This window comes from Gallinula chloropus (assembly GCF_964237585.1).
Source record: "Gallinula chloropus genome assembly, chromosome: Z".
NCBI classification, from domain to species: domain Eukaryota; kingdom Metazoa; phylum Chordata; class Aves; order Gruiformes; family Rallidae; genus Gallinula; species Gallinula chloropus.
Genome location: NC_140089.1, coordinates 12,513,848 through 12,527,392, shown reverse-complemented (window position 1 = coordinate 12,527,392; position 13,545 = coordinate 12,513,848).

Sequence of the window (13,545 nt, the reverse complement as noted above, 5' to 3'; positions counted from 1 at the left end):
AGCCATTCTTTCCATGGGCATCAGTTTCCACTCATTCCCACAGGCCTTTAATCAGTGAAACACTCACCATTGAAGCAGCAGTATTGAAACTGTGCTGCAGTTCTTCTGAAAGGTCACCTGGTGTTGCCCAAAGAGGTTTCAGCTCACCAGTGGTCTGGGCAGAGATTCCCTCCTCAGAAGTTTTGCTGGCAATTGTACCCATACCGTGAATCCTGGATGTGTTTTCAGGAGACACCATTTCAGTCTCTCACGTCAGTTATTTTTAACAAACTTCCATGTTTCTGGTTGTTTCTCATTTTGAGGACTTTTACCTTTTATATTTATGCCATTGATCTGCCCCTGGGCAGCTGAAACTGCCTTGGGGCTGACTAGCTGACCTGGGCAGTAACCAGGCTCCTGGGAGGGGGATTAGATTAAAAGATTGGAAGCCTCTTATTAAAAATTCATCCCTTCCCGTGTCCCTTACCTCCTTCTATTACCTCCCTCCTTCCCATCTGCATTCCTTTCCCTTCCCTTCCCTTCCCTTCCCTTCCCTTCCCTTCCCTTCCCTTCCCTTCCCTTCCCTTCCCTTCCCTTCCCTTCCCTTCCCTTCCCTTCCCTTCCCTTCCCTTCCCTTCCCTTCCCTTCCCTTCCCTTCCCTTCCCTTCCCTTCCCTTCCCTTCCCTTCCCTTCCCTTCCCTTCCCTTCCCTTCCCTTTTTCCTTTTCCCTTTCCTGCTTTCCTGCCTTTTTCTTCCTTCTCTTTTCTCTCCTTTCTCTTTCCCTTCCTCCCTCCACTCTTTCTCTGTCTCCACCTCGTTCTCTTCCTCCTTTCCACAGACCTCCAACCTTGTCCCCAGGTAAATACTGACTTCTTTTCTTTCCATCCCTCCTCACAGAGCGTATGTTCTTTACAACACATTACAGAGACCTGTACATACATATACATCTCTATGGCTACAATCACGTGTGGTATAGCCTGCTTCAGAGAGGGAGGAAAGCCCAGTGCCTCCTTTTTGGGAGAGATGGGGAATGCCTCCCGTTTCGGTGCAGACCTCTGCAGCTGCCTGCCTTTGGGACACTGACATCAGCGGTTGCTGCTGTCTGCCCCCAGCCCTTCTCCTACCTGCACTGGCCGCCTGCGGGCAGTGTCCCTCAGGATTGTGAACCCGTGCTGGGAAATCCTGCCCCAGCCATCTGCAGGGACCCCAGGCAGTGCCTCGGCTTTCCCTCCCTCGCCATGGGCGTCCTTCAGCCGGGCTTGGGGTGAAGGAGCATCAAGGCCGCCTGCATCCCTCCTGCCTGCTCTGACGTGAGGATGGTGCCATGGCTGCATGCTGCAGAAGCCAACATCTAACCTCAGCAGCCCCTCCTTAATTACATCTTCCCCCCGCCACGTCTCCTTTTTCATGTGCAGTTCCCAGATTCCTCCACAGGCAGCTACCCCTTTGATTCCTCCTGGAAAGCCAGATATATATATAGCGCAAGGCTATAAATAAGACTAGCAATGTCACGGTAACCATGGCAACCGCTAGGCTTCAAACACAGGCATGTGTGAGATTTACAGGAGGCTGCCCTCCACTTCACAGCCACAAGATCCATCCTTTCTGGAACGGCATGGAACGGAACTTGAGTCTCTCACCTGGCACAGAAACTCCTTTCATTAAATACTGAGCATGGAACTGGAGGGTGTTTTCCTTTTCCCAATTTGAAAAGGGGCGTTGAAAAGAATGCCTGAAAACTGGTACCTTCTTTGGATGCTGATTGCAATGACAGTCAGAAAACTCTTCCACTCCAGAGAAAGGGAGCAGCATTCCTGCTCACCACCCTTTGTGTCTGTCGTGTCCCATCTCTTCTTGTGAGGAATAATTCAGGTCCCTGCGAGGATAGAATGGATCCATCCTGAGGCATCTGATGCGTTCCACCAGCATCCTGTGCTGGGCAGAGCATCAATGGTTCCATTTCACAAAAGAAAACATAGCATCTGATATTCCAAGAAGATTCAGCTGGGACCTGCCGAGAGCTCTGCAGTAAAAAGGTGCTGCTCAGTTCCTGGGGAGAAGCTGTGACTCAGGACACGTGTGCACGTGAGGCAGAGGCAGCCCTCAGGATCCTTTGCAGCCCGGCCTCTGCAGCAAGGCACCAAGGTGTCCTGGCCTAGGCAACAGTGCAGGCATCCCTTGCTGTGTGTCCCTGGAGCTTCTCCCCACTGTGATTCACTGCTCTGCCCTCAGAGCAGCACAGACACCAAAGTCCAGAGCAATCCCATTGGCAGTGGTACTGCAGCGTGTTTGAGGGGAATGGCCCAGCCTGGAGAAAATACAGCCTCCACACCCTTCTTTTGCAGACAGCTGGCACTGACCTGCCAGGCTCTTGCACCCAAGCACCAGCAACACATCTCCCAGTTGCTGACATCTATTACCCATGAGAAAACATGGGTATACCCTTGTGTTAGGAAAACTCTCTGCCAGAGAGCAGTTGCCCCATCATTCATCTTGCCGCCTGTGCCCAGACAAAAGCAGAGCGCTGGTCGATGCTGTGAACCACCTCAGGACAAAGACGAGTGCAGCCGCATCAGACACTCACTTCCCAGGTCCTTTCCTTCTCCTTACAGGACAGAGCCAGTTTCTTCTTTTCAACTGACAAGAAGTCATACAAGATGCTGATTTCCACTGGCTGAGATAGAAGGAATTGCCACTAGCGGGACAAAGAGAAGGAAATGGTGGTGGAGTGTCTTTTCGTCCACTCTCACCGTGGGCCTGGGTCCACTCAGGCATTCTGGCTGCTCATGACAGAGGGGAAATGGTGCGAAACTGACTGCACGGATGGACCGAGGCACGCTGCAGTAAATGCTAACGCAGTAATTAAGTTAATTGAGCTTTGGATCTGACCCATGAATGGCTTCTACATCTTAGTGCGATGATTTTACGTGTTGCTAATTTGACTAATTAATTTGACTAATTCTATGTATTGATGTTGGAGAAGCAAATGTTTAATTTCAAAGCTAATTAAAGAACATCGGGCGGTGGTCAAAAAATACAGCAGGATGAGATGGGTATTTGCCCAAGTCCTCGTTTTGTCAGGGAGAAAATTAATTTTCTTCCCAGCAGCTGTAGTGCTGTGGTTTGGTTTGATACACGCTGATGCTTTGAGCTGTTGCCAATCAGTCAAGGACTTTCAGCTTCTCATCCTGCCCGGCCAACGAGAAGGTGAGGGGTGCACAAGAAGATGAGAGGGAACACAGCCAGGACAGCTGGCCCAAACTGGCCCAAGGGATATTCCATAATATATAACGTCAGGCTTACTATGTAACTGGGGGGTGGGCTGGGAGTCAGGACAGCTCGGGGTTTTCACAGAATCACAGAATTGTAGGGGTTGGAATGGACATCAGTTTTGGGTGGTGAGAAACTGTGTTGTGCATCACTTGGTTTGTTGTTGTTCTTGTTGTTATCATCATCATCATCATCACTGTATTTGTGGTGGTGTTAATGATGAAGATGTTCCTTCTCCATCCTATTAAGCTGTCTTTATCTCAACCCACAAGTTTGGGTTCCTTTTTCATTTTGAATGCTCTCCCCATCCCACTGGGATGGATTACTAACGTTGATTCTTTTCTATGAAGTTGTTGGTGAAACTCCCCTCTTTCCTACAGTGACCAATTAGGACATTTCATTTCCTCCTGTTGAAAGGAGTTTGGACTTTGTGGCTCAGAACGTTGAGAGTATTTAAACCTAAGTGCTGACAACTCGCCAGATGCTTTTAATCTGGCCGTAAAAGCTTACTTTGGGAGGATACGAACTAGATGAAGATTGGATTGCTTCTTCAAAGACTTTGATTGGAAGTACCTCAGGAAATTTCTCTCTGTCATTAGCTACAGCAATAAATTGGGCAGGCTACATTGCTTCTGCAGCCCCTGGTAGCCATTAAAGCAATCGTCAGGAGAAGTCAGAAGAGTGCTTGCACTGCAGTTTGCAGAATTGATGTTTTCAGGAAGCAAGTGTAGGAGAGCGTGTGCTTAACATTCATAAGTACATAGGCAGTCATTAGCTGAGATATGGAGAGGAGCGCGCAGCCTTCCTCCACCTGGAGCTGCGACCACCAGCCCTTGGTCATTGTCACTGAAGAAGGAGCAGGGCCCAGGCCAAGGACTCATTTCTGCAAACCTCACTCTACAGCGTTCATCTCGATGACTGTAGCATGCCCTGAGTTTTTAAGCACTTGGCACTGAAAGATCCCGATCTGACCGAGAGAGTTGGGCCTTATTCAGGCTATAGCTGAGTTCTATTCTTTCCACCCACTCTTCAGAGGCTGATCTGCTCGTGTGGCCACAGAAATTAAGAAGTTGAAACTGACGTGGGAAGAGATGAGCTGCCATGCTGCAATGCGCTACACAGTTGGGGCAACTCCTGCTCTGTACTTAGACTTCTGGGTGGTCTTTCCTGGAGTCATGGCAGGTGTCCTTCTGAGAAGGTCTCTCCCCATTATATGGTGGGGTGGTAAGTGGTCTCATCACCTTTGCTATGAATCCATTCCCACATGAGGGAGGCTGTCCTGTGGAACCTAGCTGAAGATTCATGACTGACTTCAGTGACTGGCACATCAAGCCCTGCTCCTCCTCGGCTGTCACCCCTTGCCCAAGATGTAAGGACGAGTTTCACTGTTGCACTGCAGTGCACCCAGTGCCCGTGGGTCCCCATGACCGATACGCTGCAGTGTGTTTGCCAAGCAGCTCAGAAAAGAGATGAGCCCAGGTCTCCCCAGCTTCAGGCTACTCTCAAACACAAGGATGAGAGAAGTACAGCCTCTGGTGAGACGTACAGTTACTGGCCGGTGAAGGCAGAAATGAGAAATACTGTAAATCGCAGGGGAGCAGTGTGGGAAGACCAAGAGGGCAGCAATTCCTACTGGACATCGAGTGCTCACTGCAGTGACTAAGTTCTTCCATCATAAACAGGTTTAAAAATCAGTCTTGAATTTTTTTGTTTTGTTGGTTTAGCTTAGTGGGTTTGCAAACTGATTATCTGGATGGAAAAAGTAACTAAAAGGGTCTTTTGAAAATTTGGGGCTGATTTACACTTTTTAAAACTCCAAATCAAAACACAAATCTCTTTTGTACTTTCCAGGAGTCTCCCTTTCTTTTGACATCAGAATGACTTGAGAGCGTGTATCCTGCCACACTCAGCTGATGCCCAGTTGTCATGCCTTTGCATCTTAGCAGGGGGCAGTTCTTGTCCTCCCGTGATTCCTTCCTAAATCACAGTGGAGAGGAGCCTTGGCCATGATTATTGATCAACACCACACTGAAGTAGCAGAATGGCTGGATAATGGTGGATAATACTGCCTGAAGATCAACACCAAAAAGCCGCCACTCAGAGTGCTCAGCTATGCTGTTGACATTGACAGGAGCCTGACCCCAGTTGAGAGAAGAAGCTGTCATTAAGAGCTTTCTTCACTCTTCAGAAGCCCCTTTACTTGCAATAGTCTGTTACGGCTTAAGGTTGGCATTTCTCCAGCTCACACATCGTCCTTCCAGGGCAGGGATGGCCATAATAAAAACAAAAGTGTAACTGGTCAGGTTTACACTTTGGCCTAATGGGATAATTTAACGTGCTGTTAATGGCTATAGATCTCTCCCATCCTCCCTGGACCCAGTTCTAACAATGGTAGATTTGAGGCAACAGAAGCCTCTGGTACGTAACTCCCATTTCTTTTTGGTGGCTTCTGCTACTCTGCAGAGAGCAACATTCAAGATTAGGTTGAGAGTAGTTTGGATAACCACAAGGACATCACAGAGATATTTTGAATTGCCTCCTTCTGCTTTACAAAGTCCATTGGTGCTCAGGAAAACATGTATAGAGAATTCAGGCATGGTACCTGCATGAAGGCTTGGAAGCCAATGCCTTTAAGAGCAGTCATGGTGAACCTGGACACCAGCTTCTCCAGTTCACCCCTCACCCTGTCTGTCACACAGCTGCAGGAGACATGACTTTTCTATCAGGCAAATTAACCCTTTATTTAGCCTATAAACAGAACAGCTCTCCTCCAGCCAAAACATGCTCAGGGATGACAAGGTGGCTTGGCCAAGGCAACACTCCCCTGAAATGAAGCTGGAAGTCTCGTCCTGCTAATGTGTCATGACAGCAGCCAGAACAAGGACTGACTGCTCAGGTGGTTCACCTCTTCATGCAGAAGCTTCCGACATCTTCCTGTGGAACAAGAGGCACCTGAAAGAGGCAGTGATTTTCTTGTATGTGGGACCAGCTGTGCCTTAGCAGCTCCCATATCGCTCTGCTTTTCCCAACATGGACAGTTAGGGTCTTTCATCACAACAGCATAGCAGCTTTTCAGAAGCCCACAGCATCTCTTCTGTGTTCTTCTATATGGTCTTGAAAGGCCCTGAAATTCTTCCCCATGGACAAAACCCCTTGTGTGCTGTGGTCTGTATTTTCCTTCCCTCTGTGTTGTTCAGTGGAACACCACAGCTGCTGGCTGGGGGAATGGCAGTGTGCAGGGCACAAATGAATGGCAAGGTCCTGTGGGGTGCTCAGGCCTGAAATAACACCAAACTTGTATTTAGTTGGCTGTTTTACAAAATGAATGAAGGACAGGCTTGGACTGTAGGTATTGTGCCATCAATACACATGTACATACCGCGGGCGTTTGCCATCGCATGGGTCACAGCCAGCCAAAGCCCACATCTCTGGTGACAAGGCTCCAGACTGGCTGCAGCAGCTGTCCCTTTGAATGGCAGCAGTCAGCCTGTGCAGAAACTTTCTTGGTGTCCCCATCAGAGCATTAGCAGGCTCCAAACAGACTGACAATTCATTACCCCAGTTGCAGAGTGTCAAGTTAGAAGGCACTGCCAGATCTGATGTCTAAATCCCAGGCTCATCCAGATAGCCTGTGTGGAGACCTCAGGCTGCTGTCAGACCACAGGATGCCCTTCTTGTGGAGACCCAAATGTGGGCTACAGGCAGAGGACGTTTTAGCTGTCTAAGGACATCTTGCAGGCAAAGCAAAGCTGAGCTGACAGCTTGATCCAACAGCCACAAAGAGGCTGAGTGTCTCTCCACTGACTTCAGTGACCTGTGATGCAGTTCTGTGCCCACACACCATCCTCTGCACCTTTGACTCTTCCAGGATGAAGCAGAGAAAAGAACAAGCCTTCACCACGCTGTCATCCACATCATTAGCAGGGCCAAGGTCAGCCAAAGGGAAATCAGTCCAACAGGGTCATCGGTTCATTACAGGTGCATTTTGTTCAGCCAATATGCTACAAAGTTTCATCAATGTCAACAGCTTCCCTCTCTCAGGCATGCCAGCACCAGAGCTTACATAGCAGCCACGTGGTGCTGGTGTGGTGCTCATCAGCACTTCCCATGCCTGTAGGTGCATGTGGATTGCCATAGCTAATTGTACTGCATTGGGGAACTCAGGTTGTGGAGCCAGGGAATGGTTCTTGGCCAAAAGCCGTTCCATTTAGCACTTCTGTTGCTCCTCTTTGGCACAAGTTTGGCATTGGCCTAAGCGCAGGCCTCTGGTTGCAGCAAAGATTTGATCTTAGCACTGAGAGCTTACGAGGTACCCCAGCTAATCACAGGACAGTTCACATCTGTGATGGCTTTCACCTACACTTTACCTCTCTCCTGTCTTAAGTTCTCTTGAGGGAAACCAAAGCTGTATATCTATTAATTCCAAAGGCACGTATCATCCCTGGCTTGACAGATGACACCCTTTTCCCATCTGGCCTCAAGGGCAGGTACTTGTGCAGGTGTGTGCAGGGTTCTCAGCTCAATCAGGGTCTCATTGTGCAGAATGCTGTACCCCTTTCCCACTGTAGCAACCACACAGTTGTACCCATTAGAGGAAGAGGAGGAGCGCTGGAGGCAAGTCCCCTTGCTTTGCTCTCAGTCTTGGCATCCTCTGTCCAGGAAATCATCCTTCTGATCTGCTCTGCAGCTGATAATGTACAGTGGAGTTTTCATTTTGTTTGTCTGCGGGGAAAAAATATTTGCATGTGCAAGTACCTTATAAAAACAGCGATGGGGGAGCTGTTTGTCTGGGATGGAATTACAGAATGATCCCATTTGCTGACTGACGAACTGTGGAGAGTCAATAAAAATGGACCTTACAAATGTGAATTGCAGAGCAAAACCAATAATGTTGGTATAAACAGCCTGATATTCCAGTTCTAGTGTTGCTAGCATGGTCAGATGACCTTTTTCAGATGTCATTCATGAAGACAGTCTTATGATTTCAACAGACCTGATTATCAGAGGCTCGTGGGTTTGGTTTTTCTTTGTAATTAAGGGAGGAAAAAAAATCAGTCCCTTTACATCGTTTCATTTTCTGCAAACAAAATCTCCACTCACTTCCAAATATCTTCCCTTTCATCTATATAGGAGATATTCATGTCATAATCTTCTTTCCAAACCAGCCTAATGACCACTGCCTAGAAGAAACATATGCTTAGCACCAATAAGGGCAGGAAAGGCTTGTACCTTCACAGTCACGTTAGCTCTAATTCACAGGGATTTTCATATGGTGTGTTACTTCAGGTAGCAGCCTTAGCTGAGCGCTAAACATTCAAAATCTGTCCCTACTCAATCTAGCCTGTGGTAACAAATGAATCACAAGAATACAAAAAGGCGGTGGCATAAGAAAATGCCCATTCAGCAAGTCAGAAACATCTGATCGAGAGCAGAAAGGCGGCTCTGCCATACGAGTGACGATACACATGAAAAAGCCAAGGCAAGGGATTTTCCAGTTGTAGTTGGACAGCAACAAATACCACATGAAAATAACATCTGAAGTTTTTCTTGTTTGCTTTTCAGTCGCAAGGCTTTGTCTTTGTAGACCAGAAGTATCTACGATACTCTCTCTCTTTTCTCTGTCACTGCTTCAGGATCATGCGCTTCAGTCTCATGCCTGTTCTTTGAGAGCAGGGAACATCCTTTTAGAGAGGGAGACTGGTATGACCCTCTGTGTCTCAAAGTAAAGCCTGATGTAGTACCTAGACCTCCACGTTTCCAACTTATACTTCACCTTGGGTGCCAAGGTACCCCAAGATAAGGATAAACCCAGGTCCAATCCCCTTTTTCTCCTTGACGAATCTTAGGCTTCCCTTCCACATTGCAGCTCATGAAGCTGGTTGTCCTTGGGTCACATTGGTTATAGGCATCCTAGGCAGGTGCCGCAAGGTGTTTAGAGGAAGACACGTGAAGCTGATGGCAAAGCAGGGAACTGAACTAAGCATATCATCTGGATTGCCTCTACCTTCCCACACCTCACACTGCTTTTGCTATCATTTCAGTGTTTACTGCTGTCTTGCAAAGCAGTTTGTAGTACTGGTAACCCAAGACTTGTACGCAGCAGCTGCCGCTGAGAACAGCCTGTGCGTAAGGCACGTGTCCATGGCACGCGTCACCGACTGACAAATGTATATGCTGTCATGTTAGTGTTTAATTATACAACTCCTCCCCATCGCCATCTGCGCAACTGAGGAGGGCTGGGACCAAAGGTGATGAGAAAAGGAAAACAGTAATTTGGCAGTGGAAAGCATATGGAAACCTTCCAAGATGCTGCTGCAGAATCTACTCCAACTAGGGCATGATGGGGCATTCTGGGGAAGATCTCGCCCTTAAGAATGAAAGAAATCTGGGCACAGGGATGCGTTAGGTGAGGAATTCAGTGCCATCCTCAGCACGGGAAAAGAGTGTGGACAATGTTCAGACTGCCTCCCCCACCAGACAACCAGAGGGTCAGGGTTCATTTACCAAAGCAGCAGGAACATTGCTGTAGAAGCCACAAGAGTTACCACTAGGCTTTGGGAAGTCCATGCTGACTAGTCCCATTGCGCTACTCTTTGCAGAGACCTCTGCAGAGAGTCAGGGCTGGGGTCAAGACACAGACATGGCCACATGTCCCAGGTAACCGAGAGCGAGACAAAAGACAGTGTGGAAGTTTAAACCAAAAAATGACATCTTCCTCCTGGCGCTGCAGCCCTGCAGGGGCGGAATACCCATGTAAGGCAATTGGATGGCAGGTGCTGACATCAGCAACCAGTGGATTGTGAAGTCAGCGAGTGGTTGACTGTGACATCACATCGCTCGGTGCTTATCTTGGGGTGCCGGCAGAGCCTGCCCCAGTCTGGCTCGTGCCTGGACTCCCACCGGGCGTGCCTGCGAGGTGTGGAGGCTCGAGCCAGGCTTCTCTAGGTGCTGGATTGTGCTTTGAGTGCTGCCAACAGCAGCTCTCAGTGCCCATCCCGGAGCCGTATCCTGTGTTTCCCCAACCCTGCCTGGCTCAAGCAGCCAGGTACTCTGTGGAGCACTTTTGGCAGCGGAGGTGAGCCGTGTGAGGAATCGTGGCTATGGGGTGGCCATGGGGTGTGCTACGGGGCTTGGGGAGCTGGGAGGGTGTCCTTCTTGAGCCAGGGTCCTGGGCATTTCTTCCTCCCCTCCCCTCACTGTGACAGCCAGTGACTGTGGCCCCTCTTCTTTCTGCAGTGCAGTTCTCCCCAGCCCGCTGCAAGAAGCCAACATGGCCACCCAGGAGGAACAGTGGAGCTGCCCCATCTGCCAGGATGCTCCAGATGACGTGGCTTATGTGACACCCTGTGGCCACAAGTTCTGCCTGGGCTGCGTCCTGCGGTGGGCAAAACACAAATCAACGTGCGCCCTGTGCCGCCAGCCTGTGAACAGTGTCGGCCTCTCCACGGACTCAGAGGACGATTTTTTGGAGATGGATCTTCCAGCACCATCAGATCCACTGGATGATGATGATGGCCTGGAAGAGCAGTGGAATGTGGAGCCAGCAGCCAGCAGAGACGTGGCTGGCTTCCCACCTGAGGCCTGGGCAGCCTTTTTCCGGCATTCTGAGGCGGCACTGGAGCCCCTGCTGCCCTGGCTGCAACAGGGGCTGCTGTCTGGAGCCCCCTGGTGGCAGGCGGATCTGAGGCGGAGCATCATCAACTTCGTTCTGTGCCACTATGGGCTGGACGAGTCAATCTTGGTCCAAGAGCTCCAGAACTTCTTGTGCAACCACACTGTGCCCTTTGTGCAAGATCTCATTGAGGTTGCTGTGGAGCAGTGCAGCGAACAGATGTACTGGTACATGGAACAACTCGCTGCTGAGGCTGCTGAGGAGCAGGAGGACAGCCCTGCTGCCAGCCCTGGGCCTGCCCTCTCCCCTGGGGGGATTCCTACCTCCTCCCCAGAGCGAAATCCCACCATTTCGCCAAGGGAGACTCCTACCTCCTCCCCACACAGAACTCCTGCCCCCTCACCAGGGCTGATTCCAACTTCCTCCCCACAGCCAACTCCTGCCCCTATGTCGGGGGTGACTCCGATCTCCACCCTCATCGTGCAGGAGGAGCCCTTGGGGGAGTTGGGGCAGGTGGTGGCAGGTCCCTCCAGGGCTGCCCAGGACAGGGACTCCTCACCCAGGAGGAGTCCCACCTCCTCTCCCCGGCACCCCCCAAAGAGGAGGGCCAGTGGCTCCCCGGACAACGCTTCAGAGCCCAAGAGGCCACACCGCCAGCAAGACTAGGGGCCCCTGGAGCCAGCAGCTGGGGCCTGCACCAGCCCCCATGGGCACTCGGAGACACATAGAGACTTGCTAGAATAAATAACAATTGTTGTGAATTACCAATTATGCTGCTGCAGAATCTACTCCAACTAGGTCATGATAGGGTATTCTGAGGAGTACGTGGCAGGGGGAGTATTAGGTGGAATAACATCTTGTCTTCAAATGGTAGAGAGCAGAGGAAAACACACCCTGTGCATGAACAGAGAGGAAAAATGGAAAGGTGAAGAGTAATGCCCGTCCCCCAGTTCATGGCAGATTAGAAATGTAAGGAACAGGGGGATGCCCATAGGGTGGTGGAGTGGAAAAGGGATGAGGGTGTGATGAAGGATGCAAGACTTAGAGCTTTCCTCCTTGGCTGAAAGGTGAGCTCTTCACTGTGCCAGACTCAGGCACTGTAACACTGACACTCCCTCATTCATTTTTTTTGGAAGGAAGACAAAAGTCCCACAACTCTGATGAGCTAGACACTTTCCACTAGCCCAGGTTGCTCAAAGCCCCATCCAACCTGCCCTTGAACACTGCCAGGGAGACAGGGCAGCCACAGCTTCTCTGGGCACCCTGTGCCAGGGCCTCCCCGGCCTCACAGAGGAGAATTTCTCCCTCAGATCTAATCTAACTCTACCCTCTTTCCATTTAAACCCATTACCCCCCAGCCTAGAGCTACACACCCTTGTCAAAAGGCCCTCTCCAGTCAAAGTGTTGAAGCTCTGCATCTGAAAGCTCTCCAGTTTCCCTGTCAGTTGTCAGGGTTAATGCTTTTAAGAGTAATGTGGGACGAAAAAGGAAAGTAGAGATCCACATGTAATCACCTCGTTTCAGCAGCCTGAGGTTTAAGATGCGCCATACGACAGTGTTAAATGTTCATGAAATGTCTTCTTCATTAAAATCACTGAGCTCCTCATGTAAACAACTGGCTCCTTCACCACCTCATGTCTTGACAAGACCCGTCACGATCTGCTCTCCCCATAAACCTTGGCAATCTCTCCCCGTCCATTCCTCCCCTGTACCTGTGGGAATAGACACGCTCCTTCTCAAATGACCTCATAGTCCTCAGTCCCTAGAAATGCCACCAACACTTCATGGAGTAGGAGATGAAGTGCTTACCCTTCACGTAAGTCAGCCAATTCATGACACATTTAGGCTGAATCCCTGTTGGGATGTAGGGGAAGAACAGGATGAGGTAGAAAACAGTCCTCTGTGAGTGCCTTTTGAGCACACGTCTATGGCAAACCTGCCTTGCCCACAGCAGTGTAGCTGCACAGCCACAAGTAACAGGAATTCAGACATGAGTTTTGTTTCAAATCAACATTCTTGACATCTCCTTTTCCTTTGGCAGGTGGGTCCTGGTTGCACACTGTCTTCAGCATGGTTTCAATCCCCAAACCACTTCACCAAAACAGCTTGCTGGGTCCCTTCAAGGCGAGACCTTCTAACAGCAAGGAATTCTCAAAGATAAATCCCTCCCAAATCTGTCTATTTCAGGGGCAGCCAATTAAATGCTCAGTAGTGACCCTTTAGGTGCTGAGGGCTGTAAGGGTTGCCTGGGGCAGGGGAACGGGGGCTCTGAGCAACCTGATGTAGTTAAAGATGTCCTTGCTTATTGCAGGGGTGTGAACTAGGTGACCTTTGTCCCTTCCAACCCAATCCATTCTGTGATTCTATGATTCATCGTCATACTGTTGTTCAGGGCAACAAGCAACCCCTGCCTGGTGATGAGGTGGACAAGTCCACATTTACTCCTAATGGGGAGGCTCTCAAATGCATCCCACTTCTTTAACAAGAGCTTCAGAATTAGGTCAGATTCAGATCTCCATGACTTTCTTCATTTTTTGACTCCCACTAATACATCCATGCTGCTTGTTACACAGTATGTTCTGTTGTCTTCAGCTTCTACAAAAGTTAAATACTGGAAAAAAAAAAAACCAAAACAAATGTTATTTTTCTCCAGCAAAGATGCAGAATATTCTGTTAAAGGAAGA